At 42.4% G+C, this 25,939-nt stretch overlaps 1 pseudogene; it reads right to left on the bottom strand.

Moving 5' to 3' along the window:
• Positions 1-25,939, bottom strand: part of LOC119272131 — a 185,809-nt pseudogene that overhangs the window by 85,440 nt on the left and 74,430 nt on the right.

The following is a 25,939-nucleotide window of genomic DNA, read 5'->3' on the forward strand; positions in this document are numbered from 1 at the left end:
CTAGCTGGGGAGCCTAATTTCTCTCTCAAAGCCGCTAGAGTTTAGTTTGCTAAACTGTCCTGATGAGAAGTACTCCGCCCTCGGGATAGGAGGTTGAAGCCGTAGGCTGACCCGCTCGAAGTCTTGAGATAGGATGTATCATGTTAAAGCACGACAGAAGCACTTCTTTTTCCTAAGACCAACTTTCGGATTGGCACCGAACACTTGATATTGTTCGAACGTCATGTTTTTACTAACATTTCTTGGTTTTCCAAGCTTTTTGGCACTTTTAAACTATTTGTGTTTTTCCAGCATTAGTCTCGCAGTGCAACGCCGGACACCTTTAGGGATTCGGCAAAAACATTCTCAGATATTGCTATATATGCATCGGTTTCGAATTGTGTCTTCGGTCAATAGTTGGGTTGCCCGGCTCCTGCACTTGCTTCCTACGTTCCGTTTTGCTCGGCTAGGCGTGCAAAGGGAGAACCACTGCGATTGTGCTTCCAGCTCACACGGTTAAGCACCTTAGTGGAGAAAGCCGAAAACTGACTGTCACAATAAGCGTAAACTGGTCAGCGATCCGATGACTATGATGGGCCATTCATAACATTGGCCGAAGTGTTTACGACTCAACCTCGACTGTCGCCGAACACTACCGGGGGCTATTAACTGGCCTCCCAAACTAAATCCTCGATATTTTGCTCTTACATTCGAGCTGAGGTTTCATGATCATGCTTAGCATGACAACCAAAAGAAAGGAACCGATAGCGGGACTATTTTCTTGGAATACATTTCTTCTGTTAAACAGTAATATAACATATCTCTCTGCGTACCTTTGTTTATAAAACCGTATGGTCAAATTGCCTTGTTTGTTGTAAATCTTTGCCCTCATAAAGGCTTTATAAAGTAGGACAAACACTCCTTGGCTACTGGCCGAGGAGGTGGAAGCCGATGGTCGGTCAACATAGTTTGGTACAATGCGGATCTGAGCATTAATGACGTAAAGTACTTGGATACATAGAGTCATTACACATAATTTGTGATTTTACTATGGATATTGATCCTTAATTCGGCCACCCGTGCCCGCATTAAGGCTCGGGGGCTACTGGGCTTCGGGCTTATTAATTGCAAATATTAAAGGGGCACATCGATCCACCGATCTGGTGTTGCCACCCGACCAGTGTCTCGGGGGCTACTGCATTGCTTGTCCAATGCAGAAAATTTTATGTGCAATATAGTTTCCTAGGAGATTTTGATCCTCAGGTTGGTCGGCCGCACCCAACCTGAGTCTTGAGGACTGAGCACGCCGCTTTTGTGTCCCGAAGTATTCTGCCGAGCTAGGACTTGATCCTCAGGCCGATTTTGCAAATCAACCTGAGTCTCAGCAGCTACTGGGATCAGCGGTCTTATGTCATCCTTCATGTGCATCTCGGGTTTTAGACCGATACACACCTTGAGGGCTACTGGCTATATATCTCGGCAGAGAATAAATTGCACCAATAAAAAATATTGACAAAAAATCGGCCCATAGTCGGGGTGGTGCACCACCTCGGAAGCAGTCCGGCATAAAGCTCGGGCGCTAGTGGTTGGCTCCATAGAGGGCATTTCCGGCATTAAGCTCGGCTAAACTCCTTCAACTTTTTTGAACCAAGGTGATATGACACCTCGGATATAGTCCGGCGTTGGAGCTGGGACACTGTCCAGCGTTGGAGCTTGGACATAGTCCGGCATTGGAGCTCGGATACATTTCGGTGTTGGAGCTCGGAAGCGGTCCGGCATTGGTGCTCGGCCGCAAAAGATACCTCGAATGCAGTCCGGCGTTAGAGCTCGGACGCAAGAGGACACTGCCTCCCGGGAACAACTTCAAACCCGAGGTGTGGCATAAAAATAAACAAGGCATTGATAAAGGCCGGAAACTTAAAGGGGCTCCTTGGATACCCGACGTGTAAACTCGTTGAATGCATTTCGGCGATCCTCAAGATCGAAGAAAAAGAAGATTTGTTGAACCAGTTTTCAAGACCGGCAACCGAAGATGAAGAACAGTTCGGAAGAATCGAGGAGCGTCCCTAACTTGAAGACCGGTTCAGGGGGCTACTGACGGTGTCCTGGACTAGGGGGTACTCACCACGTCGTCTCCCGATGTATTAGATTGGGCCGAGGACCCCCGTGGCCGTATACTCTTGGGCTAGTTCGGACGGCTGCCGCATACAAGGAAGATTCCACAAGACTTGGCGATCAAGACAAGGACTTCCCCCCACCGGCGTATTCGGCTAGGACTCTTGTTATCCTAGGCCTCCGGTGCATTATATAAACCGAGGCCAGGCTAGTCGATAGATATACAATATATACAACAATCATACCATAGGCTAGCTTCTAGGGTTTAGCCTCCTTGATCTCGTGGTAGATCAACTCTTGTACTACCCATATCATCAATATTAATCAAGCAGGAGTAGGGTAATACCTCCATCGAGAGGGCCCGAACCTGGGTAAAAACATCGTGTCCCTTGTCTCCTGTTACCATCCGACCTTGACGCATAGTTCGGGACCCCCTACCCGAGATCCGCCGGTTTTGACACCGACAGTGAGTTGCATGAAGAAGTGTACATGGAGATACCACCAGGTTTTGGTACTTCAGAGACCACGGGGAAGGTATGCAGATTGAACAAATCCTTGTATGGAGTATGGACTTAAGCAATCACCAAGGCATGGTTTGATAGATTCAGGTGTGTTGTTCGTGGTATGGGGTATCGTTAGTGTAATGGCGACCACACGGTGTTCTACAGACACTTTGATCGAAAGATCATCATTCTTGCAGTTTATGTGGATACGACTTATCATCACTAGAGATGATAAGGAGGAAATAGAGACTGAAGGGGTGTCTGAGCAAGGAGTTTGAGGTAAAGGATTTAGGTAACCTAAAATACTTCCTTGGTATTGAAGTGGCGTAGAAATAAACCTTAGTTATCTTGGTTGACATGGGCATGATGGGATGTCATGCAACCCCTTGCTCCAATTGAACAAAATCATCAAGTGACGGCACAATTAGAGAGCTGATGAATAAGGTTATCATAAACTAGTTGGGAGGTTATTGTACTTGTGTCATACCAGGCCTAACATTACGTATGCCGTGGGTGTGGTGAGCATATACATGCATGAACCAAGGGGTGGGCATCTTGATATCGTTAACAGAATTCTAAGATACTTGAAGGGGACTTCGGGTAAATGGTTGTGGTTTGCAAAGAGTGGACATCATGAGGTGGATGGCTATAGTAACTCCGACTGGGCTAGTTTTCAAGATGATAGAAGATCAACTTCTGGCTATTATGTGTTTGTGGGAGGAAAATTGGTGTCATGGAGAAGCAAGAAACAGACGGTTGTGTCTAGATCTACAGCAGAAGCTGAGTATAGAGCACTATCTCAGGGTTGTGTAAGATGCTCTGGGTGAAGTACCTACTGAGTGAGTTGAAACTTCTGAGGAAGGGACCCTTGAAGGTGTGGTGTGACAATCAGTTAGCTATAACCATGGCTAATAACCCAGCTCAACATGATAGGACAAAGCATGTGGAAACTGATCGCTTCTTCATTAAGGAGAAACTTGATGCTGGGATCATCAGCCTTACTCATGTCAGCTCTGGGCAGCAATTTGCAGATTGCTTGACAAAGGGACTGGGAACAAAGGGCTGTAACTTGGCATGTGACAAGATGGTAATGATAGATATCTACCACCCATCTTGAGGGGGAGTGTTGAACCGGTATGGGCCCAAGCCCATCATACTTTGTCACTTAGGGCCCAAGCCCATGTGGAGGAGCTGACCTAGAAGGGGGCATCCAGTCCTTGTATTCCCAAGTGAGCCACCACACACAGAGTGCACCTGCGCGAGCCACCAGACACGGAAAAAAACCCCGTCTGAAGGTACTTCTCTCCCGATTCAACAGAAAGCTACAAGTATTTTCCTAAAAGAAGGAACCACTAGACTTCAGGCACCTATAGAAACCCCGGTGAAACTGGAACTGATATAAAGAGTATCCATGTTGAACAAAATAAGTTGTACTCTGCTAAGGATAATGTGTTATGAAAGCACAAAAGGTAGTATCAACCGCACAAAGATGTGAAGGTTATGAGAACTTTCAAAGGATACATATAACAATCACAGCACGAGCTGTGACCTGTGAGGTGTGGATGTAGCATTACCAAAAGAAGGCATTATTGAGCATCTGATGATAGTTACAAAGTAACATAATTAATAATTATTTCCATCCTTGCCAAAAAAATATATAGGCACCCACACACACACAAAAGCTATGTAACCCACATGCTCAATGAACAAGTACGCATGCATTCTTCAGTGAGTGAATCGCGTTAATTTATAGAAAAGTAGTTTAATTAACAACATACTTTTGAAATCCAGCAGAGTAATACACAGAATGACTGAAGTGCAATAACCTTAAATTATTCAATTCACGTCACTGGCCTACATTTAGTAAGTTGTTGCTTTTCTGGGAAACACATATCTGCAATGGGACTCGGGTTTCCTACAGAAACGAAGTCAATTTTAAGCTATAGCTCTAAGACATGTGGCTTATTTTTAATGTTTGAAACTTGCATAATTGCATTACAAGACCGGGTATAAAATAGATAATGATGCTAGAAATAATAAAATGCAATCAAGTTGTTTTCGGTACAATGGTTAAGAGAATTTTCAAAGAACTCGGCTCAAGGCTAGCTTAACGAGCACGAACATGCATTGACTATTAAATTCTCCTTTAAGGAGATCCAAAAATTAACATTAGTCTTTGTTTCTTGTATAACAAAAATAGATGGACCATAGGATGCTCAAATATACGGAAGCCTGTAGTTGCCTCCCATCGTCATAATATAATGGAGACATGCAGACATGAACCAAAATAAAAGAAATTATCGTCGCATTCTTCTGATGCTACATGATAGTAAACCAAGAACCAGTACTAGTCAATGTCTTTCTATGGGGTTCTGGGTCTACACTTCAAAGATTTAGTTTTCAAATTGCCAGGTCCACATGCCCTAAATTGCCAAGCATGTGTGATTATGAGTTTATGACTAATGTTTTTAACACTTAGGTAAGATTGTTTATTAAAATACTGTATGTTCTTAACACTTCAGTAAACTTGAATACCATCTTGATGTGTCCCTTGGATAGAAGGTTGTAGGGGTAATCAATGGAAGGACAAAGCTTGAGCTGTGACACCCCATTTTGCAAGGTATTTGTTGGATGAGGGGCTCATGGCCCATGTATTGCTAGCCCAAGTGGCCCAGGCCCATAGTGGCTGACTAACCTAAAGGAGAGGAGCTCGTCCAAGTCTTTGAACTAGGGCTGCCACACACACAAGGACATACAGGGAAGAGGAGAGAAAAGAGAGCAGCGCCTGCCCTGAGCTGGAAGACGAGGTACACCTCTCCTGATTCTACATGGTATCTGATACGTCTCCAACGTATCTATAATTTTTGATTGCTCCATGCTATATTATTTACAGTTTTAAATGTTGATGGGCTTTATTATACACTTTTATATCAATTTTGGGACTAACCTATTAACCCAGAGCCAAGTGCCAGTTTATGTCTTTACGAAGGAAAGAAGCCCAGAAGACTTGGAGTGAACGTCGGGGGATCTGCGAGGAGGTCACGAGGCAAGGGGCACGCCCACCCCCCTGGGCACTCCCTCCACCCTCGTGAGCCCCTCGTGGCCCCCCTGGCGTACTTCTTCCGCCTATATATCTCCATATACCCTAAAAACATCTGTGGACACAATAGATCGGGAGTTCCGCTGCCAGAAGCCTCCGTAGGCACCGAAAGCCAATCTAGACCCGTTCCGGCACCCTACCAGAGGGGGAAATCCCTCTCCGGTGGCCATCTTCATCATCCCGGTGCTCTCCATGCTGAGGAGGGAGTAGTTCTCCCTCGGGGCTGAGGGTATGTACCAGTAGCTATGTGTTTGATCTCTCTCTCGCGCGTTCTTGATTTGGCACGATATTGATGTATCGCGAGCTTTGCTATTATAGTTGGATCTTATGTTTCTCCTCCCCCTCTACTCTCTTGTAATGAATGAGTTTTCCCCTTGAAGTAATCTTATCGGATTGAGTCTTTAAAGATTTGAGAACACTTGATGTATGTCTTGCCGTGCGTATCTGTGCTGACAATGGGATATCACGTGATTCACTTGACGTATGTTTTGGTGATCAACTTGCGGGTTCCGCCCATGAACCTACGCATAGGGGTTGGCACACATTTTCGTCGTGATTCTCCGGTAGAACTTTGGGGCACTCTTTGAGGTCCTATGTGTTGGTTGAATAGATGAATCTGAGATTGTGTGATGCATATCGTATAATCATACCCACGGATACTTGAGGTGACATTAGGGTTTTGGTTGATTTGTGTCTTAAGGTGTTATTCTAGTATGAACTCTAGGGCTGTTTGTGACACTTATAGGAATAGCCCAACGGATTGATTGGAAAGAATAACTTTGAGGTGGTTCCGTACCCTACCATAATCTCTTCGTTTGTTCTCCGCTATTAGTGACTTTGCAGTGACTCTTTGTTGCATGTTGAGGGATAGTTATGTGATCCAATTGTGTTATTATTGTTGAGGGAACTTGCACTAGTGAAAGTATGAACCCTAGGCCTTGTTTCAACGCATTGCAATACCGTTTACGCTCAGTTTTATCATTAGTTACCTTGCTGTTTTTATAATTTCAGATTACAAATACCTTTATCTACCATCCATATACCACTTGTATCACCATCTCTTCGCTGAACTAGTGCACCTATACAATTTACCATTGTATTGGGTGTGTTGGGGACACAAGAGACTCTTTGTTATTTGGTTGCAGGGTTGCTTGAGAGAGACCATCTTCATCCTACGCCTCCTACAGACTGATAAACCTTAGGACATCCACTTGAGGGAAATTTGCTACTGTCCTACAAACCTCTGCACTTGGAGGCCCAACAACGTCTACAAGAAGAAGGTTGTGTAGTAGACATGAAGCTCTTTTCTGGCGCCGTTGCCGTGGAGGTGAGTGCTTGAAGGTATATCTTTAGATCTTGCAATCGAGTCTTTTAGTTTCTTGTTTTATCACTATTTTAGTCTATAAAAGAAAATTACAAAAAAATGGAATTAAGTTTGCCTCATACGCTTCATCTTTTTAATATCTTTCGTGAGTATGATGGAAAGGAAAATTGTGCTCAAGTGCTCGAAGAAGAATGCATTAGAATGTTTGGAACTAAATATTTGAATGATGAGCATGATTGCAATGTTGTTAGTACGAATTCTTTGAATATCCATGACACTAATGATGATTGCACTAGTTATGATGAAAATGTCTCCTATAAACATGTCAATTTTTGTGGAGTGCATTGGGTTTGTAAGTACACACCAAATAGAGCAGATAGATATTGCAACAAGCATAAGTACTTAGAAACTAAATTGTTGCAAGAAGAGCTAGATGATTGTGCTAAAAATTTAAATTTTCTTGGCCATACTTGTGAGCTTTGTAATGAACGTGGTCATTTAATTATCTGATGCAAATTGTTTCATGATCTAATCGTGTCAAAAAATTGTGATGACTTGATTTCCCTTGCACATTATAATGAACTTAGTTTGCTTATGGGCTATGAAGAAATGAACCATATAACTAAGGATATTCCAAAATTTGCCCTTGATAAAGTTCTTCATTTTGATCTAGAGAAAATTTATATGTATTGTGCAGTGAATTGCACTGAAAATCCTTATATTGCCAACAACATAAAGAAAAGAAAAGAAATAGAAGATGAAGAGAATACTAATGAAAGGGAAGAGACTTCCCAATATCCTCCTATTATTTCTTATGATGAATCAGGTAATGAGGAGGAGCCTCCTATTCAACCAATCTCATTAATAAGGAGCTCCAAAAAGAGGATTGAACCCACACATGATGTGGTGAAGAAGAAGAAAAGAAAAAGGAAGAGAGGTAAAAAGGTATCCCTCCCAAATAATGGTGCTCCTATTACTATTGTGCCTCATGAAAATATAATTGTGGAAGATAATGATACTTCTTATGATCTTGAAAATCTTTTTGGCACTTACTTGGAATAATATGATAATTGCTATACTATTGGTGCTATCCATACTATTAATGATGAGAGTGATTATGCTTATGATATGAAAAGGCCCAAGCTTGGGGAAGCTATGTTTGATGAGTATGACATATTTGAGAATGTATTTGCTGCAATTAATGTTTGTCCCAAGCTTGGGATGCTACGTTTAATGAAGATGATATTTTGAGTATCCCAAGTTTTGATATGCAAATTTATAATAATAATAACATGCCTCCTACTTATGATAATTATTGTGATGATACATATGCTATAAAAAGTAGTGAGTATTGTATTTATAAAACCTGTCATGATTATGGTTACCCCTTTTCTGAACATTACTCTTTTAATGTGGAAACAATTTATAGTATCCAAGTCTCTTATGATACTCCCACTATTCCGAATGAGAAGAACTTTGCTTATGTGGAGAGTAATAAAATTTCTATGCTTGTAGATCATGAAAAGAATGCTTTATGTGATAGTTATATTGTTGAATTCATTCATGATGCTACTGAAAATTATTATGAGGAAGGAATATATGCTTGTAGGAATTGCAATAATATCAAGTTTCCTCTCTATGTGCATAAAGTTTTGAAGTTATGCTTGTTTTACCTCCCTATGCTAGTTGATTATTGTTCCCACAAGTTGTTTGCTCACAAAATACCTATGCATAGGAAATGGGTTAGGCTTAAATGTGCTAGTCATATTCTTCATGATGCTCTTTTTATGTTTCAATTCTTATCTTTTATGTGAGCATCATTGAAATCATCATGCCTAGCTAGGGGCGTTAAACGATAGCACTTGTTGGGAGGCAACCCAACTTTACTTTTGTTCCTTGATTTTTTCTCCTGTTTAGTAATAAATAATTTATCTAGATTCTGTTTAGATGTGGTTTTATGCTTTTAATTAGTGTTTGTGCCAAGTAGAACCTTTGGGAAGACTTGGGGAAAGTCTTTGCGATCATGCTGTAAAAAACAGAAACTTTAGCGCTCACGAGAATTGCTGCCATTTTTATTTGGAGAGCGATATTTAGTTAATTATTTTTGAAGATAATTAATAGATAAATTACTCAGGTCCAGAAATTTATTTGAGAATTTTATGAGTTCCAGAAGTATACATTTGATCCAGATTACTACAGACTGTTCTATTTTTGACAGATTCTGTTTTTCATGTGTTGTTTACTTATTTTGATGAATCTATGGCTAGTAAAATAGTTTATAAACCATAGAAAAGTTGTAATACAGTAGGTTTAACACCAATATAAATAAAGAATGAGTTCATTACAGTACCTTGAAGTGGTGATTTATTTTCTTATACTAACGGAGCTTACGAGTTTTCTGTTAAGTTTTGTGTTGTGAAGTTTTCAAGTTTTGGGTAAGGATTCGATGGACTATGGAATAAGGAGTGGCAAGAGCCTAAGCTTGGGGATGCCCGAGGCACCCCAAGGTAATATTCAAGGATAGCCAAGAGCCTAAGCTTGGGGATGCCCCGGAAGGCATCCCCTCTTTCGTCTTCGTTCATCGGTAACTTTACTTGGAGCTATATTTTTATTCGCCACATGATATGTGTTTTGCTTGGAGCGTCATTTTATTTTATTTAGTTTTTCTTGCTGTTTGAATAAAATACCAAGATCTGAAATTGTTAAAAGTTAGAGAGTCTTCAGATAGTTGCACAATTATTCGACTACTCATTGATCTTCACTTATATCTTTCGGAGTAGCTTGTTGTTGCTCTAGCGCTTCACTTAGATCTTTTAGAGCATGGTGGTAGTTTTATTTTGAAGAAATAGATGAACTCTTGTCCTTCACTTATATTATTTTGAGAGCCCTAAACAGCATGGTAGTTTGCTTAAATAATCCTAATATGCTTGGTATTCAAAGAATAGTTAAAAAAAATTCTTATGAGTGTTTTGAATACTAAGAGAAGTTTGATGCTTGATGATTGTTTCGAGATATGGAGGTAATAATATCAAAGTCGTGCTAGTTGAGTAGTTGTGAATTTGAGAAGTGCTTGTGTTAAAGTTTGCAAGTCCCGTAGCATGCACGTATGGTAAACGTTGTGTAACAAATTTGAAACATGAGGTGTTATTTGATTGTCCTCCTTATGAGTGGCGGTCGGGGATGAGCGATGGTCTTTTCCTACCAATCTATCCCCCTAGGAGCATGCGCGTAGTGCCGAGGTTTTTGATGACTTGTAGATTTTTGCAATAAGTATGTGAGTTATTTATGACTAATGTTGAGTCCATGGATTATACGCACTCTCACCCTTCCATCCTTGCTAGCCTCTTTGGTACCGTGCATTGCCCTTTCTCACATTGAGAGTTGGCGCAAACTTCGCCGGTGCATCCAAACCCCGTGATATGATACGCTCTGTCACACATAAACCTCCTTATATCTTCCTCAAAACAGCCACCATACCTACCTATTATGGCATTTCCATAGCCATTCCGAGATATATTGCCATGCAACTTTCCACCGTTCCATTTATCATGACACATTCATCATTATCATATTGCTTAGCATGATCATGTAGTTGACATAGTATTTGTGGCAAAGCCACCGTTCATAATTCTTTCATACATGTCACTCTTGGTTCATTGCATATCCCGGTACACCGCCAGAGGCATTCATATAGAGTCATCTCTGTTCTAGTATCGAGTTGTAATCATTGAGTTGTAAATAAATAGAAGTGTGATGATCATCATTATTAGAGCATTGTCCCAAGTGAGGAATAAAAAAAGAGAAAGGCCATAAAAAAGAGAAGGCCCCCAAAAAAGATAAAGGCCATAAAAAAGAGAAGGCCCAAAAAATGAGAGAAAAAGAGAGAAGGGACAATGTTACTATCCTTTTACCACACTTGTGCTTCAAAGTAGCACCATGATCTTTATAGTAGAGAGTCTCTCATGTTATCACTTTCATATACTAGTGGGAATTTTTCATTATAGAACTTGGCTTGTATATTCCAACAATGGGCCTCCTCAAGTGCCCTAGGTCTTCGTGAGCAAGCAAGTTGGATGCACACCCACTTAGTTTCTTTTGTTGAGCTTTCATACATTTATAGCTCTAGTGCATCCGTTGCATGGCAATCCCTACTCCTTGCATTAACATCAATCGGTGGGCATCTCCATAGCCCATTGATTAGCCTCGTTGATGTGATACTTTCTCCCTTTTTGTCTTCTCCACATAACCCCCTCATTATATTCTATTACACCCATAGTGCTATATCCATGGCTCGCGCTCATGTATTGCGTGAAAGTTTATGAGTTTGAGATTACTAAAGTATGAAACAATTGCTTGGCTCGTCACCAGGGTTGTGCATGATGAGAGCATTCTTGTGTGACGAAAATGAAACATGACTAAACTATATGATTTTGTAGGGATGAACTTTCTTTGGCCATATTATTTTGAGAAGACATAATTGCTTAGTTAGTATGCTTGAAGTATTATCATTTTTATGCCAATATGAACTTTTGTCTTGAATCTTTCGGATCTGAATATTCATACGACAATTAAGAAGAATCACATTGAAATTATGCCAAGTAGCACTCCGCATCAAAAATTCTGTTTTTTATCATTTACCTACTCGAGGACAAGCAGGAATTAAGCTTGGGGATGTTGATACGTCTCCAACGTGTCTATAATTTTTGATTGCTCCATGCTATATTATTTACTGTTTTGAATGTTTATGGGCTTTATTATACACTTTTATATCATTTTTGGGACTAACCTATTAACCCAAAGCCCAGTGCCAGTTTTTGTTTTACCCTATTTTAGGGTTTCGAAGAAAAGGAAAACCAAACGGAGTCCAATTGACCTGAAACTTCATGGAACTCATTTTTGCAAGGAAAGAAGCCCAGAAGACTTGGAATGCACGTCGGGGGATCTGCGAGGAGGTCACGAGGCAGGGGGCGCGCCCTCCACCCTCGTGAGCCCCTCGTGCCCCCCCCCCTGACGTACTTCTTCCGCCTATATATCTCCATATACCCTAAAAACATCCGTGGACACAATAGATCGGGAGTTCCGCCACCAGAAGCCTCCGTAGCCACCGAAAGCCAATCTAGACTCGTTCCGGCACCCTGCCAGAGGGGGCAATCCCTCTCCGGTGGCCATCTTCATCATCCCGGTGCTCTCCATGACGAGGAGGGAGTACTTCTCCCTCGGGGCTGAGGGTATGTACCAGTAGCTATGTGTTTGATCTCTCTCTCTCTCGTGTTCTTGATTTGGCATGATCTTGATGTATCGCAAGCTTTGCTATTATAGTTGGATCTTATGTTTCTCCTCCCCCTCTACTCTCTTGTAATGAATTGAGTTTTCCCCTTGAAGTAATCTTATCGGATTGAGTCTTTAAAGATTTGAGAACACTTGATGTATGTCTTGCCGTGCGTATCTGTGGTGACAATGGGATATCACGTGATTCACTTGATGTATGTTTTGGTGATCAGCTTGCGGGTTCCTCCGATGAACCTATGCATAGGGGTTGGCACACGTTTTCGTCTGATTCTCTGGTAGAACTTTGGGGCACTCTTTGAGGTCCTATGTGTTGGTTGAATAGATGAATCTGAGATTGTGTGATGCATATCGTATAATCATACCCACGGATACTTGAGGTGACATTAGGGTTTTGGTTGATTTGTGTCTTAAGGTGTTATTCTAGTACGAACTCTAGGGCTGTTTGTGACACTTATAGGAATAGCCCAACGGATTGATTGGAAAGAATAACTTTGAGGTGGTTCCGTACCCTACCATAATCTCTTCGTTTGTTCTCCGCTATTAGTGACTTTGCAGTGACTCTTTGTTGCATGTTGAGGGATAGTTATGTGATCCAATTACGTTAGTATTGTTGAGGGAACTTGCACTAGTGAAAGTATGAACCCTAGGCCTTGTTTCAACACATTGCAATACCGTTTACGCTCAGTTTTATCATTAGTTACCTTGCTGTTTTTATAATTTCAGATTACAAATACCTTTATCTACCATCCATATACCACTTGTAGCACCATCTCTTCGCCGAACTAGTGCACCTATACAATTTACCATTGTATTGGTTGTGTTGGGGACACAAGAGACTCTTTGTTATTTGGTTGCAGGGTTGCTTGAGAGAGACCATCTTCATCCTACGCCTCCTACGGATTGATAAACCTTAGGTCATCCACTTGAGGGAAATTTGCTACTGTCCTACAAACCTCTGCACTTGGAGGCCCGACAACGTCTACAAGAAGAAGGTTGTGTAGTAGACATCAGTATCAGACCTGGCTTGAGGAGGGGTCCGGCGAGGCGGGCAGTGGCGGAGCTTCACGGGGGCCAACCTGGGCGGTGGCCCCCCAGCCCAAGAAAAATTCACCTAATACACGTTAGTTTTTGTGCTGGATCTTCAGTAAAAACAGGCTAAACCTCATAGTTTTGCCCCTCCTTAGCCCATTGCCCCTCCAAAGATTAGGCCCAAGCTCCGCCACTGGAGGCGGGGCTGCTATGGAGAGCATGGCGAAGCGGCAACTGAGCTCATGGAGCTGGGTCGCAGTGGCGCACCTAGTGGACGGCTTCAGCTGCTGTGCGAGGGGAGCTGCAAGGACACCGCGTCGTGCGGGCCGGCCATGCGGCAAGGTGGTGTAGAAAGCAAACTCAGGCAAGCGGCTGGTGAGGAGCGCATGGCATCTGCGCGTGTGCTGAGTGGAGAAATTGTGCGTGACTACTACTGCTGGTTGGTGTTGGTGGTTTGCTATTGTGTGATGTGCCTGCAACGCAAGTTGCTGTTGTTGTTGTGGAGTCTGAATTTGAATCTGTTGTTTCTGCTTGGAGCTGCTACTGTGGAGAAGTGTAGCTGCTGGTGCTGCTGAGGGAGAGAAAGAAGAGGAGGAATTTTTGTGATTGCTGCTGTGCACAGCTGGTCTGGGCTGAACTGATGTGTTGTTGCTTGAAGTGTTATGCTATTGTTGTTGGTGGTGGTCTGCACTGCGGATCTGCTGCTGCTACTTGCACTTGAGGACTGCTAGTGCTGCTGTTGTTGTTTGCAGAGGAGAGGAAGGCTGTGGAGATTGCTTGTTGCTGCTGCTGTTTGCAGAGTTAAGGGGGGAACATGACAGGTGGTGAGGTCAGGGTCATGAATTTGGTGCGGTCGGACGATGGATGTTCGTGTGGTGGAGAGTAAGGAGGGAGGCACGCAGGAGATGAAGTGCTAAGACGAAGCAGAGATGTAGCTGGGTGTGCCTCGGCAAGCAGAGACTTGGAGGATGCCCTGCTCGCCGCCATCCTGGACAAAGTTGTGCTACGTACACGTCTGGCCTCCACCGAAGCGTCCTTAGATGCTGCACGGGCAAAGGTGGCTTGCATGATGTACACGTCTGCGGCCATTGAGGAAGAGAGGACAAGTTCAGCCCTCTTTATCTGTACCAATGGATATGGCACTGAAAATGCCACAATTGCTGCTCATAGGACTGAACCGGAATGGATTCTAGACTCTGGTGCTTCTCAACATGTTGCAGGTGATTTCAGGGAGTTTGAGTCATATGATGAGCTCACTCCCTCTCAAAGTAACACGATATGTACTGCTGACGGGACATCGCAGCCTATTAAGAGCACTGGGACAGTTCAGTGTACACCTAACAACAACAACAAAGCCTTTAGTCCCAAACAAGTTGGGGTAGGCTAGAGGTGAAACCCATAAGATCTCGCGACCACCTCATGGCTCTGGCACATGGATAGCAAGCTTCCATGCACCGGGACAATCCAATGTACACCTGATATTAAGTTATCTTCAGTCCTACATGTGCCATTTTTTCCGGTCAATCTGTTGTCTTCTAGTGCTCTAATTGACCAGGTGGACTGTAGGATATCGGTTGACAAAAAAATGTGCTTGATTGCGGACGGGCCGACTGGAAGGAGGATTGGAACTGGAATAAGGCATAGGGGGCTGTGGTACATGGACCATGAGGGGCTTGGTCAGATGGGTAGCCCACTGTTTGCAGCAATTGTGGAAGAAAGAGAGTCTGTGGCGATGAAACATCACTGCAGAATGGGGCATGTATCCTTTGATAAAATGTTCAAGTTGTTTCTAGATGTAATGCATGGAGTCAATAAGAACAAGCTGAACTGTGATGCGTGTGATTTTTCAAAACACACGAGGACATCTTATGTGAGTAAGAGACTTAGAAGTATATCCCAATTCATGCTTGTTCACTCGAATGTTTGGCAAGTTCGGTGGTGTCGGTTGGTGGTGCGAAGTATTTTGTGACCTTTATTGACTGCCACTCATGTATGACATGGATACATTTGATGCGTCACAAGGATGAAACTTTCCAATGCTTCAAGACTTTCTATGCCTATGTGAAAAATCACTCCAATGTTCAGGTACAAGTGATAAGACGTGATAATGACACTGTGTATGTGAATAAAGTGTTTGGGACATTCTTATCAGAGCATGGATTTTGCATCAAAACTCATGTCCGGATACTCCTCCTCGGAATGGGGTGGCAGAAAGGAAGAATTGCCATATTCTAGAGGTTGCTCGATCACTGATATTTACTATGAATGTGATGAAATTTTGGGGAGTGAAGTTGTGATGGCTGCGACACACCTGATCAATCGCATATCATCGAGAGTACTGGGTATGAAGTCACCTTCTGAGTTACTTTTGGGAAAGAATGATTTTGTTGTTCCTCCCAAGCTATTTGGTTGTGTCTGCTTTGTCAGGGATCACAGGCCATCTGTGGGCAAATTGGATCCACTACAAAAAAATACACTTCTGTGATGATACATGTTTGTCACAGTAGGTCGCGTTCTTTGTCATGCATGTACATCCATGACAATTTTATGACAGAATCAAGATAGTCATACCTGTGCTGTCGTAGAAGTGTTCCATGACACTACCAAAATTATAATCACGGAAGTGTCCACTTCCATGACGATAAATCGCGCGTCACAGAAGTGCTTTCGTCAAGGGTGACCGACACATGGCATCCACCGTAACGGAACGCCGTTAAGCTATCAGGTCGGGTTTTGGATCCGATAACCCGTTAACAGCCCCGACCAATGGGAAATTTCCACGTGTAAAATTCTTATTGGCCGGACGAAACACGTGTCAGCTCGTCAGTGGGTCAGATAGGCGCCTATGATATGTCGACATGTGCCACGGCCCACCACTGGCCCATTTAGCTTACAAAGCCGGCCCGTTTGACTTGGTCAAAAGTTAATGGGCTAGCCCATGAAAAACCTGTTAACGGTCTCTTCGCAAATAGCCCATTTTACGGCCCGTTAACTCACAGCCCGTTAGGCCCTAAAGGAAACCGGCCCAACAACGTCATGTGGGCCGTTGAATATAACACCAGCCCATTTCACTTTCGGCCCATGTATGGCCCACGACGTCTTTCGGCCCATATCAGGCCTTCATATCTTTCGGCCCTTTATAGGCCCAAGTGACTCTAGCCCATAATGAACAATAATTTTCTTTATACCCGTTAACGGCCCGTGATTTACATGGGCGTTTCCAGCCCGTGTTAGCTTTCGGCCTATTGACGACCCATACGTTCTTGGGCTCCTTTTCGGCCCTCGATTACTTCCGGCCCGTTACTGGCCTGTTCCCCTAATGGGCCAAATTCGGCCCATGGCAAGAGTCGGCCCATTACTAGCCTGTTACTCTAATGCGCCAAATTCGGCCCATGGCAAGAGTCGGCCTGTTTCTGGCCTGTTAACCCGTTGCGCCGTTTCCAGCCCGTCCTATATTCTGGCCCATTAACGACCCGTTATGCTTGTGACAGAATTAAGCCTTTGCTGTCCTACGGCATGTTAACGACCTGTTACCGTGTTGGGCCGATACCAATTACGCCCGATTACAGCCCATGTAGACCCATTTATCTGACGGCCCGAGGCCCACCGATTACAGGCCCATTTATCGACGGCCCATAGGAGACCCATGGATCCTATGGCCCGTATATGGCCCATGGTAGTTGCGGCCACTAGCAAACCAGGGAAAAAGAAGACTAGGAAATAAATAAGGCCGAAAATAACGCTAGGCTATTAAGGCGATTGCACAGATTACATCCACTCGGCATCAAAGATCGCCACCAGTGCAAATATAGGGAACAACCTACACTATACAAAAATGGCTTGCTGTTTTCTTCAGTCGGTGGCTGCATGTTAAGAAAATTTTTGTATCGCACCAAAACAAATTACAACTATATAACAAAATGAAGGTTGGCATAAAACTTAACAGTCTAGCAGATAAATGCACCACCAGAAGTTCAGAAGCTCAGTTCATTTGACCTGACTGTTAAGTTTTCATGTTGTATTGTCTGATGGAGCACTATAACCCTCGCCTTCATTTCCCCTAGGCTCCTGAGCAACATAGCAAATGTTTGATAGTCTGGTTTCAAAACCATGCATATCTTGACGACATTGAGCAATGTTTCTCCTTGTTTCACAAAGGGTCTCTATTAGGGAATGGACTTGTGTCTGGAGCAAAGATACAACATTGCTTTGAGCTTGCATATCTTGATCATGAGGCAGTTTGGACGATATTGCCTTAACAAGCAACCCAGTATTACGCAGGAATGTGCTTTTGGCACTGTTAGTGGACAGGTACTGACCCACTGCAGCAAGAGCTGACATTGCGGTTATAGTTGCCTCGCCACCTTCAGAAGGTGGCGGTTCCACCATTTTTTCCATAGCTCGCTGAAAAGTTGAGGTTTTACATTAGTAGTACCAGAACAGAAGATATTAAGGAGGCAGCAAAACCAAACAAAATAGCTTTGGTCTACATACAGAACTTATTCTGGTGAACCCATGTAAAATATTAGTTGTATTTTATTGCAAAGTACATAATAAAACTAGGTTCCAAACATATGACCATGTACCATCGCTAATGTATTGTCTATTTCTTCACATTGTATTAAGGGCTAAGGATAAAAAGACAAAGTTTATAGTATGGTAAGCATAGTATGACATCATTCATATCACAAAACAACTGAGAATAGACAAACAGGCAATTGTAACGTTGTGTGGGCAAGTCCAGCACGGAACTAGATTACGGGTCAAGATCAAAGGAACATCACTCCTCTCTTTTAAACCTTGTAAGGTGCAATGATACGCTAAGACAATTGTGTATAAAAGAGTAATAGACATTGGCTGCAAACCATGCAGTTCAAGGCACAAATCAGAGTAAGTAGTAGTTAAAAGGCATGAGGATTAAGGACTTACAACAGCGGCTTTGACTGGTGTAGTCATGCCCTTCTTCTTGCTGGTGTGACAGTCCTTGAAGATTTCCATAGCATTTGGTTCAGGTACTTTTTGGTCCTTGCGGGCTTTCCTCTGCATTTCGAACAAGTCAATATAGATCTGATAATATGGTACAGCGAAAAGAGTGAAACAACAGCTAATTACAAGAGCCTCGCAGTGTGCAATATAGCTACGAGATCCTGTTGTCTGTTGGAATTTCACTTTCTTACGGTTGGCCTTGTTCTTTGAACAGTTCACCTACAAGAAGATAGATTTGTGTGGCACATGCGTAAATAGGACTTCAACATGTGATCTGATCACATATATATAATGTACCTGATTCTTCATATCAGACCACTGTTTAACAAGGCCCCTCCAGTCTTCATCAGATATATTTTCCACTGGAGATGTTTGGGAAAGTTGACTGTTAGCCTTGCCTTCAAAGTGAGTTTTCCTCAAGTTATACCGATACTGTCATAGAGCAAACTTGAAAACATGGGTGCAAGCTTGTCTGGTTGCATCATCTTGGCTATCCAACTTGAACCTCATCTGTTGAAAATTTTGGGAGTCTCATTATCAGCAACCTAGAAAGTATGGGACAGAGCAAGACGATATTACTAGTTTCCATACATAACCATACTTGTAGATAAATGGTCGAGGAAGGTGTTGAACTGGGTTCGTCTTTGTCATTCCTGTACTGAATCCATGTTGGGAGGATACGTACATGACACCTAACGGCAACCGCTGCCTCTGATACTAACTTGGCTGACTCTGTAGCATCACTGGGCCTTTTTAAACCTGCCTCAAAACGGATCTCTATTCTTCCTCCTCTAGATTTAGTTAACCTATCGAGCATTATCCCTGATGTTTGTTTCCTCTTGCGGCTAGGTGCTAGTCCAACAACGAACATAGGAAGTGTTAGTGTACATCAAACTGTGAGACTACATATAAAGAAGCATGCAACTGTCCTTTTGCGCTTCTCAGACCCCTGGACTCCGCAAAACTTCCTTTTGCGCTTCCTAAAACCTCGCGGGCTTTCCCCTTTGGCCCAGATAAAGTGTTCTCGTGCCCAAACATTCCGGGAAACATCCGGAACCCCTTCCGGTGAATTCCGGAACCCTTCCGGAGATCAAACACTACTATCCACATATCAATCTTTACTTCCGGACCATTCCAGAGTTCCTCGTCATATCTGTGATCTCATCCGAAACTGCGAACAACATTCGGTTACCAACATACATAACTCATAGTACTATATCATCAACAAACATTAAGCGTGCGGACCCTACGGGTTCAAGAACTATGTAGACATGACCGAGACACCTCTCTGGTCAATAACCAATAGCGGGACCTGGATGCCCATATTGGCTCCTACATATTCTACGAAGATCTTTATCGGTCAGACCGCATAACAACATACGTTGTTCCCTTTGTCATCGGTATGTTACTTGCCCGAGATTCGATCGTCGGTATCTCAATACCTAGTTCAATCTCGTGACCAGCAAGTCTCTTTACTCGTTCCGTAATACATCATCCCGCAACTAACTCATTAGTTGCAATGCTTGCAAGGCTTATAGTGATGTGCATTGCCGAGTGGGCCCAGAGATACCTCTCCGACAATCGGAGTGACAAATCCTAATCTCGAAATATGCCAACCCAACAAGTACCTTCGGAGACACCTGTAGAGCACCTTTATAATTACCCAGTTACGTTGTGATGTTTGGTGGCACACAAAGTGTTCCTCCAGTAAACGGGAGTTGCATAATCTCATAGTCATAGGAACATGTATAAGTCATGAAGAAAGCAATAGCAACAAACTAAACAATCAAGTGCTAAGCTAACAAAATGGGTCAAGTCAATCACATCATTCTCCTAATGATGTGATCACGTTAATCAAATGACAACTCATGTCTATGGTTAGGAAACTTAACCATCTTTGATCAACGAGCTAGTCAAGTAGAGGCATACTAGTGACACTCTGTTTGTCTATGTATTCACACATGTATTATGTTTCCGGTTAATACAATTCTAGCATGAATAATAAACATTTATCATGATATAAGGAAATAAATAATAACTTTATTATTGCCTCTAGGGCATATTTCCTTCAGTCTCCCACTTGCACTAGAGTCAATAATCTAGATCACATCTCCATGTGATTTAACATCAATAGTTCACATCTTTATGTGGTTAACACCCATAGTTCACATCGACATGTGACCAAAACCCAAAGGGTTTACTAGAGTCAGTAATCTAGTTCTCATCGCTATGTGATTAATACCCAAAGAGTACTAAGGTGTGATCATGTTTTGCTTGTGAGGAAAGTTTAGTCAACGGGTCTCCCACATTCAGATCCGTATGTATTTTGCAAATTTCTATGTCAACAATGCTCTGCACGAAGCTACTCTAGCTAATTGCTCCCACTTTCAATATGTATCCAGATTGAGACTTTGAGTCATCTGGATCAGTGTCAAAACTTGCATCGATGTAACCCTTTATGACGAACCTTTTGTCACCTCCATAATCGAGAAACATATCCTTACTCCACTAAGGATAACTTTGACCAATGTCCAGTGATCTACTCCTAGATCACTATTGTACTCCCTTGCCAAACTCAGGGCAGGGTATACAATAGGTCTGGTACACAGCATGGTATACTTTATAGAACCTATGGCTGAGGCATAGGGAATGACTTTCATTCTCTCTCTATCTTCTGCCATGGTCGGGTTTTGAGTCTTACTCAACTTCACACCTTGTAACACAGCCAAGAACTCCTTCTTTGACTGTTCCATTTTGAACTACTTCAAAATCTTGTCAAGGTATGTACTCATTGAAAAACTCATCAAGCGTCTTGATCTATTTCTATAGATCTTGATGCTCAATATGTAAGCAGCTTTACCGAGGTCTTTCTTTGAAAAACTCCTTTCAAACATTCCTTTATGCTTTGTAGAATAATTATACATTATCTCCAATCAACAATATGTCATTCACATATACTTATCAGAAATACTGTAGTGCTCCCACTCACTTTCTTGTAAATATAGGCTTCACCGCAAGTCTGTATAGAACTATATGCTTTGATCAACTTATCAAAGCGTATATTCCAACTCCGAGATGCTTGCACCAGTCCATAGATGGATCGCTGGAGCTTGCTCACTTTGTTAGCATCTTTAGGATTGACAAAACCTTCTGGTTGCATCATATACAACTCTTGTTAAATAAATCCATTAAGGAATGCAGTTTTGTTTATCCATTTGCCAGATTTCATAAAATGCGGCAATTGCTAACATGATTCGGACAGACTTAAGCATAGATACGAGTGAGAGACTATCATTGTAGTCAACACCTTGAACTTTTCGAAAACCTTTTTGCGACAATTCTAGCTTTATAGATAGTAACACTACTATCAGCATCCGTCTTCCTCTTGAAGATCCATTTAATCTCAATGGCTCGCCGATCATTGGGCAAGTCAATCAAAGTACATACTTTGTTCTCATACACGGCTCTCATCTCAGATTTCATGGCCTCAAGCCATTTCGCGGAATCTAGGCTCATAATCGCTTCCTCATAGTTCGTAGGCTCATCATGGTCAAGTAACATGATCTCCAGAATAGGATTACCGTACCACTCTGGTGCGGATCTCACTCTGATTTACCTACGAGGTTCGGTAGTAACTTGATCTGAAGTTACATGATCATCATCATTAGCTTCCTCACTAATTTGTGTAGTAGTCACAGGAACAGATTTCTGTGATGAAGTACTTTCCAATAAGGGAGCAGGTACAATTACCTTATCAAGTTCTACTTTCCTCCCACTCACTCCTTTCGAGAGAAACTCCTTCTCTAGAAAGGATCCATTCTCAGCAATGAATATCTTGCCTTCAGATCTGTGATAGAAGGTGTACGCAACATTTTCTTTTGGGTATCCTATGAAGACGCACTTCTCCGATTTGGGTTTGAGCTTATCAGGTTGAAACTTTTTCACATAAGCATTGCAACCTCAAACTTTAAGAAATGACAACTTTGGTTTCTTGCCAAACCACAGTTCATACGGTGTCGTCTCAATGGATTTAGATGGTGCCCTTTTTAACGTGAATGCAGCTGTCTCTAATGCACAACCCCAAAACTATAGTGGTAAATCGGTAAGAAACATCATAGATTGCACTACTATATCCAATAAATTACAGTTATGACGTTCAGACACACCATTACACTATGGTGTTCCAGGTGGCGTGAGTAGTGAAACTATTTCACATTGTTTTAACTGAAGGCCAAACTCGTAACTCCAATATTTCACCTCTGCGATCATATCGTAGAAACTTTTATTTTCTTGTTACGATGATTCTCCACTTCACTTTGAAATTCTTTGAACTTTTCAAATGTTTCAGACTTGTGTTTCATCAAGTAGATATACTCATATCTGCTCAAATCATCTGTGAAGATCAGAAAATAATGATACCTGTCGCAAGCCTCAATATTCATCGGACCACATACATCAGTATGTATGATTTCCAACAAATCTGTTGCTCGCTCCATTGTTCCGGAGAACGGAGTCTTAGTCATCTTGCCCATGAGGCATGGTTCGCAAGCATCAACTGATTCATAATCAAGTGATTCCAAAAGCCCATCAGCATGGATTTTATTCATGCGCTTTACACCAATATGACCTAAACAGCAGTGCCACAAATAAGTTGCACTATCATTATTAACTTTGCATCTTTTGGCTTCAATATTATGAAAATGTGTATCACCACGATCGAGATCCAACAAACCATTTTCATTGGTGTGTATGACCATAGAAGGTTTTATTCATGTAAATAGAACAACAATTATTCTCTATCTTAAATGAATAACCGTATTGCAATAAACATGATCAAATCATATTCATGCTTAACGCAAACACCAAATAACACTTATTTAGGTTCAACACTAATCCCGAAAGTATAGGGAGTGTGCGATGATGATCATATCAATCTTGGAACCATTTCCAATACACATCGTCACTTCACCCTTAGCTAGTCTCTGTTCATTCTGCAACTCCCGTTTCGAGTTACTATTCTTAGCAACTGAATCAGTATTAAATACCGAGGGGTTGCTACGAACACTAGTAATATACACATCAATAATCTGTATATCAAATATACCTTTGTTCACTTTGCCATCCTTCTTATCCGCCAATTACTTGGGGTAGTTCCGCTTCCAGTGACCAGTCCCTTTGCAGTAGAAGCACTCAGTTTCAGGCTTAGGTCCAGACTTGAGTTTTTCACTTGAGCAGCAACTTGCTTGTCGTTCTTCTTGAAGTTTCCCTTTCTTCCCTTTGTCCCTTTACTTGAAACTAGTGGTGTTGTTTACCATCAACACTTGATGCTTTTCTTGATTTCTACCTTCGTCGATTCAGCATCACGAAGAGCTTGGGAATCGTTTCCGTTATCCCTTGCATATTATACTTCATCACGAAGTTCTACTAACTTGGTGATGGTGACTAGAGAATTCTGTCAATCACTATTTTTATCTGGAAGATTAACTTCCACTGGATTCAAGCGATTGTAGTACCCAGACAATCTGAGCACATGCTCACTGCTTGAGCTATTCTCCTCCATCTTTTAGGCAAAGTACTATCAGAGGTCTCATACCTCTTGACACGGGCATGAGTATGAAATACCAATTTCAACTCTTGGAACATCTTATATGCTCCAGGGCGTTCAAAAACGTCTTTGAAGCCCCGATTCTAAGCCGTTAAGCATGGTGCACTAAACTATCAAGTAGTCCTCATATTGATCTAGCCAAACGTTCAGAACGTCTGCATCTGCTCCTGCAATAGGTGTGTCACCTAGCGGTGCATCAAGGACATAATTCTTCTGTGCAGCAATGAGGATAATCCTCAGATCACGGATCCAATCTGCATCACTACTACTAACATTTTTCAACTTAGTTTTCTCTAGGAACATATCAGAAATAAAACAGGGGAGCTAAATGCGAGCTATTGATCTACAACATAGATATGCTAATACTACCAAGACTAAGTTCATGATAAATTTAAGTTCAATTAATCATATTACTTAACAACTCCCACTTAGATAGACATCCCTCTAATCCTCTAAGTGATCACATGATCCATATCAACTAAACCATGTCCGATCATCACGTGAGATGGAGTAGTTTCAATGGTGAACATCACTATGTTGATCATATCTACTATATGATTCACGCTCGACCTTTCGGTCTCCGTGTTCCGAGGCCATATCTGTTATATGCTAGGCTCGTCAAGTTTAACCTGAGTATTCTGTGTGTGCAACTGTTTTGCACCCGTTGTATTTGAACGTAGAGCCTATCACACCCGATCATCACGTGGTGTCTCAGCACGAAGAACTTTCGCAATGGTGCATACTCAGGGAGAACACTTATACCTTGATAATTTAGTGAGAGATTATCTTATAAAGCTACCGCCGAACTAAGCAAAATAAGATGTATAAAAGATAAACATCACATGAAATCATAATATGTGACATGATATGGCCATCATCATCTTGTGCCTTTGATCTCCATCTCCAAAGCATCGTCATGATCTCCATCGTCACCGGCATGACACCATGATCTCCATCATCTTAATCTATATCAAGGTGTCGTTGCATGGTCGTCTCGCCAACAATTGCTCTTGCAACTATTGCTATCGCATAGCGATAAAGTAAAGCAATTATTTGGCGATTGCATCTTATGCCATAGAGAGATAACCATAAGGCTTTTGCCAGTTGCTGATAACTTCAACAAAACATGATCATCTCATACAACAACTTATATCTCATCACGTCTTGACCATATCACATCACAACATGCCCTGCAAAAACAAGTTAGACGTCCTCTACTTTGTTGTTGCAAGTTTTATGTGGCTGCTACGGGCTGAGCAAGAACCATTCTTACCTACGCATCAAAACCACAATGATAGTTTGTCAAGTTAGTGCTGTTTTAACCTTCTCAAGGACCAGGCGTAGCCACACTCGATTCAACTAAAGTTGGAGAAACTGACACCCGCCAGCCACCTGTGTGCAAAGCATGTCGGTAGAACCAGTCTCGCGTAAGCGTATGCGTAATGTCGGTCCGGGCCGCTTCATCCAACAATACCGCCGAACCAAAGTATGACATGCTGGTAAGCAGTATGACTTATATCACCCACAACTCACTTGTGTTCTACTCGTGCATATGACATCTACGCATAAAACCTGGCTCGGATGCCACTGTTGGGGAATGTAGTAATTTCAAAAAAATTCCTATGCACACGCAGGATCATGGTGATGCATAGCAATGATAGGGGAGAGTGTTGTCTACGTACCCACGTAGACCATTCACGGAAGCGTTATATCAACGCAGTTGATGTAGTCGTACGTCTTCATGATCCGACCGATCCAAGTACCGAAAGCACGGCACCTCCTAGTTCTGCACACGTTCGGCTCGGTGACGTCCTCGCCTTCTTGATCCAGCAAGAGGGGCGAAGTAGTAGATGAGTTCCGGCAGCATGACGGTGTGGTGATGGTGTTGGTGAAGAACAATCTCCGCAGGGCTTCGCCTAAGCACTACGAAAACTATGACAGAGGATAAACTGGAGGGGACGGGGTTGCCGGCACACGGCTTGGTGTTTCTTGATGTGTCTTGGGTGCTA

The sequence above is a fragment of the Triticum dicoccoides genome, chromosome 3A, assembly GCF_002162155.2.
Source record: "Triticum dicoccoides isolate Atlit2015 ecotype Zavitan chromosome 3A, WEW_v2.0, whole genome shotgun sequence".
NCBI classification, from domain to species: domain Eukaryota; kingdom Viridiplantae; phylum Streptophyta; class Magnoliopsida; order Poales; family Poaceae; genus Triticum; species Triticum dicoccoides.